Genomic DNA, 5010 nt, shown 5'->3' with positions numbered 1-5010 from the left:
TGCTAGTTCCCCTGCCAGAAGTATCATTAGCTTCATGGTAAACCTGCCCCTTCTGCTTCTCATTTTACAATCAAGGAAGAATAATTTCCGCCTGCTCTAAGCACAGTCCTACTCTCTCCAAAGAACTAAGATAACACCTTCCCTTTCCAACAGACCTTAATTTACCTGCCACACACCCCCACACCCAAGTAGAGGCTCCCTGGCCTTCTTTCACCACGGGGCTTACTGAACCCCTTTCTGCTCATGCTTTTGGGAACAAAGGTAACAATTCACTTTTCCTCATAACAATATGTTCTTATGAGTACAGAGACTCCCCTCTCACCTCATCAGCATTTTCTCCCAATTTTATAAAATGAAGACCACAAAGAGTGAATTGAATGTTTTCATTGGTTACCGCACCAAGTAGAAGCACGTTTGGCTGTTTCTGAGAAGACTACAAGGCAGTCAAACTGCCTTTCGCTGCCTTAACATGTCAGGATGGAAAACTCGACTACCTTGTTAAAACACTGTAAGTATACAGGATGTAAAAATGGAACAAGTTTATGTATCTATTTGGATAGCTATAAATGGCAATAGTCTATGCACAGCAATTACTCAAAAAATCTGAGGCAGAAAAGAAAGCATAAAATCAAGAGACTACAAGGACAGTTGCAAGCCAGATTATTACTTGCAACTTGCCTTCAGTTGTGATATCATAAAATAAAAGAGATGCAAAAATTAGAGGATGGAAACAAATGAGAAAGGATAAGAAAAATTAATTCTGGCAAATATTGTTGATAGCTTCTGTCCATTTAAATACAAATTATTTTTGTATTTAAGAGAGCCACACACAATAAATTTTAGATGTTCAAATCCATTTGAACTGAATTTCAATTCAACATTTTTTTCTCCTTCATCGAGCATCTCCCCACAGGAAGTCTGGCTATATTTTTCCATCTTCTAAGTGCCTTACCTAGCACTAGAGAGTATATGCTGATTAATTTTAAAACATTTATTTCAGACTAACAATGAGCTGACATAGTGTATGTGCTGGAAAGGTTGACATGGAAAGAGCTTTATTCAATATTTATTTTTATTATTATCTTCATACTGCCTTGCTAAATAGATTACTTATGAATATGGTAATGAACGATTTGGACTCATAGTTTGCTTTGTTAAACAAAGCACCAGAATCTACCTCAGGGGAATCTCTGATTTGAGCCTCAGCTTAAAACATCACTGTCAGTGAGTGAGTATTAGACTCCAAGTTCCCTCCAAGCCCCTGAACTGAAACCTCATCGATATTTTGTCATTTCCTTGAGAAAGAAAAAGACTGCCTCCTGAAAAAAACAGTTGTAAATAGTTGAACAAATTATTGCTGCCTTGAAATACTATATCATGCTTCATGATCTCAGGGATTATGTTTTGGAGATAACGTCTGAACAGATGTATCAGCCAAAATCCACAGCTTGTAGGATGAAACATAATGTGTACTATCTACTTCCTAGGAAAATCTAACCAAATAAAATAGAAATAGAAATAAATACAACCTTTGAGATAAGTCAGTTAGCTTACTCCTTTCTGCCTGTGGACGCCGATGAGGAAGCATCGTTGAATTCTTTCCTCCCACTGCCGTCATGTCTTACTCAGAGACTCCTAAAGAGCCTGAACAGCTGCAGAAGCTTTTCATCAGAGGGCTAAGCTTTGAAACAACCGATGAAAGTCTGAGGAGCCGTTTTGAGCAATGGGGAACACTCACAGACTGTGTGGTAATGACAGATAAAAACACCAAACGCTCCAGAGGCTTTGGGTTTGTCACGTACTCTGCTGTGGAGGAGGTGGATGCAGCCATGAATGCAAGGCCACATAAGGTGGATGGAAAAGTTGTAGAACCAAATACGGCTGTCTCAAGGGAAGACTCTCAAAGACCAGGTGCCCACTTAACTGTGAAAAAGATCTTTGTTGGTGGCATTAAAGAAGACATTGAAGAGCATCACCTAAGAGATTATTTTGAGCATTATGGGAAGATTGACATGATTGAAATCATGACTGACTGAGGCAGTGGCAAGAAGAGATGCTTTGCTTTTGTAACCTTTGACAACCATGACTCTGTGGGTAAGATTGTCGTTCAGAAATACCATACCATGAATTGCCACAACTGTGAAGTAGGAAAAGCCCTGTCTTCGGTGGTGGTCATGGAGGTGGTTTTTGGTGGGAATGACTACTTTGGCGGCCATGGTGGCTTAGGTGGCAGCTGAGGTGGTGGTGGATATGGTGGCAGTGGGGATGGCTATAATGGATTTGGTAATGATGGAAGCAATTTTGGAGGTGGTGGAAGCTACAATGATTTGGGCAATTATGACAGTCAATCTTCAAATTTTGGACCCATGAAGGGAGGAAACTTTGGAGGCAGAAGCTTTGGCCCTTTGGCCTTATGGTGGTGGATGCCAATACTCTGCCAAACCATGAAACCAAGGTGGCTATGGCAGTTCCAGCAGCAGCAGTAGCTATGGCAGTCCCATAAGGTTTTAATTACTGCCAGGAAATAAAGCTGAACAGGAGAGGAGAGCCAGAGAAGTGACAGGGAAGCTACAGGGTACAAAAGATTTGTGAACTCAGCCAAGTACAGTGGTGGCAGGGCCTAGCTGCTACAAAGAAGACATGTTTTAGACAATGCTCATGTGTATGGGCAAAAAAACACAAGGACTGTATTTGTGAATAATTGTATAACAGGTTGTTTTAGTTTCTGTTCTGTGGAAAGTGTAAAGCATTCCAACAAAGGGTTTTAATGTAGATTTTTTTTTTTTTTTGCACCCATGCTGTTGATTGCTAAATGTAATAGTCTGATCATGACACTGAAAGAAAAGAAAGAAAGAAAGAAAACAACCTTCATCCCTGTAAAAACTCACATGAAAGCCCAAGTGCAAAACCCCAGCTCATGCATCAGGAGCGAACTGAGATGATCTGCTACAAAAAGACAGAACCACCTCTCCCTGGGGCAGTCCATAGAAAGAAGTCACTAGTTACCTATTTCAAAGAAAAAGAGTATTTTTCTGGTGTCTGCAACTGAAGGTGTTGCTTATCCCATTCCATGAATTTCTGAACTCCATCAATGGTGATACAAATTCTGCTCTATTGAGACGTAGAATAAGTTTAGATTTTTGCTTCTTTAATAAAACTTTGTGAAAGCAGGTCTCTTTGCATATGTTAATTACCAAATTGCTTTCCAGGAGAGGGGTGGGGAAATCTACCACCTCTGATTTGCCTTTAAGTATTTGCACTGCTTGTGCTCTGTTATATGATGTCACCAACTTCGTCCATCATGCTTCACACTAGGTTGTGCAAGGAGACAATTTAGGGTAGTTGTTGGAAGGATAGACTTTTCATTTTTTTCAGTTTGACTGCTTCTTGTATTTTAATCTCAGCATGATGCATAGTAACTTCCTCATACCTCAAACTTCTCATCTATGAAATAGAGCATAATTCAGGCTATAATGCTGGGAGGATTAAATGAGTTAAGTCAGATAAAGCATTTAGAAAAGTGCCTGCCACTCAATAAATACTAGCTATTATTGTTAAAGAAATATTCTCTTTCAGGAAAAGCATATCACCTAAAAAGCTCTTATGCGTACTCAGGGATGCCACCACATGTCAACCCTCTCACTTGCGACATTCAAATTCTTGCCTCATTTTTCAAGTTCTCAAAATCACAATGCAACTTTCTCTAAAGTCACAAAGCTCTTTGATGTGTAAAGCCATCAAGGAGTTAGACAAAAATTTTGGTCCAGGTGATTTTTAAGCTCCGTTACTTATTCCTTCCTAGAGCATTGTGCTAGCCATTAGGATATTGAAACAAACAAAAAAATGGAAGACACTATCTTAAATCTCCTGCTTGAGGTGAGGGGTAGGAGGAAAAAGGCAGGATAAACAAGTAAACCAACAGCTACCAGCATTCTGGGTCATCCTTCCCTTGGATGTTCAAATGGTAATTGTCCAAGTCAATATCCTGTTCTGTGTCCATCCTAATTTGCCATTGACTTAGATTTGCTTTAACAATCTCCATGAAGTTCTTATACAGTTTAGTTCATTTCCTACAGCCACTGGCTAGCTCTCCGTCTAGACCATTGCCTCTGGCTTCTATTGTGTGCAGCTTTCTCCTAACCTCTTCACTTGTTAGACTGGTCTCTCTGATCTGCTTCACCACCAAACATGGAGACAGGTAAAACTAAAAGGTCTTAGAAGGCAAAGACCATATCTGGGGGTTTGTGCATTATTGTAACACCAGCCCCTAGAACAGTTCCTGGTATATAGTAGATGCACTATAAATATCTGTTGAATGGCCGAGTAAATACATGAAAGAATTAATGAATGAATAAATGAAACAATAAGCATGATTTTTCTTTTCCCCTTTTTTTCTCTAGGTCCTGTCCCTTACGTGCTTTGTGGTGACTCAATAAGAAGCATTAAAAAGAAAAATCAGTTATTATAGTATTAACTTCTGCAATGATAATCTCTACCCATAATTTAAAAAAACTTTTATATTATATAACTTTTATATTATATTATTAAATATTCTAATACAAAGCTTCTCAGTGGACTTCTATCTGTATAATACAAAAGGCTCTCCAATGTAGTTCTTTTCAAAAAAAGGGACCATTCACCTCCCCTTCTTAAAGGATAAATTTCAGCTTCCACACCCACCTCCTCCACCCATGCAAATAATGGAAAAGCTGTAGAAGTTTTCAGATTAGCTTATTTTGGTCCCTGCTACAGGGTGATAGTGATGATGATGTTGATGAAGCAGTTAGCATTTATGTAAGTGCTCTAAATATATTTCAGTGCTCCATAGTAAGTTGTCCATGACTAGGAGCTAGTAGCCCTCATTTTAGATAAGAAAATTGAGATTTACTGAGGATGGAAAAACAGGAAGTGATGTAGCTAGAACTCAAATCCAAGTGTGTTCACTCCAAGATTTATAATCTGGAAATTAAGTATTTATTGAAGCATATTATCTAAACCAGATTTTAATGG

General features: G+C 38.8%; 1 pseudogene; it reads left to right on the top strand.

The window, feature by feature from the left end:
- Positions 1–1616: 1616 nt before the first annotated feature.
- On the top strand, positions 1617–2511 carry LOC119530595 (annotated as a pseudogene).
- The last annotated feature ends 2499 nt before the right edge of the window (positions 2512–5010 follow it).

The sequence above is a fragment of the Choloepus didactylus genome, chromosome 1 (genome assembly GCF_015220235.1).
Source record: "Choloepus didactylus isolate mChoDid1 chromosome 1, mChoDid1.pri, whole genome shotgun sequence".
NCBI lineage: Eukaryota > Metazoa > Chordata > Mammalia > Pilosa > Megalonychidae > Choloepus > Choloepus didactylus.
This window is presented reverse-complemented; position numbering and strand designations above follow the sequence as displayed.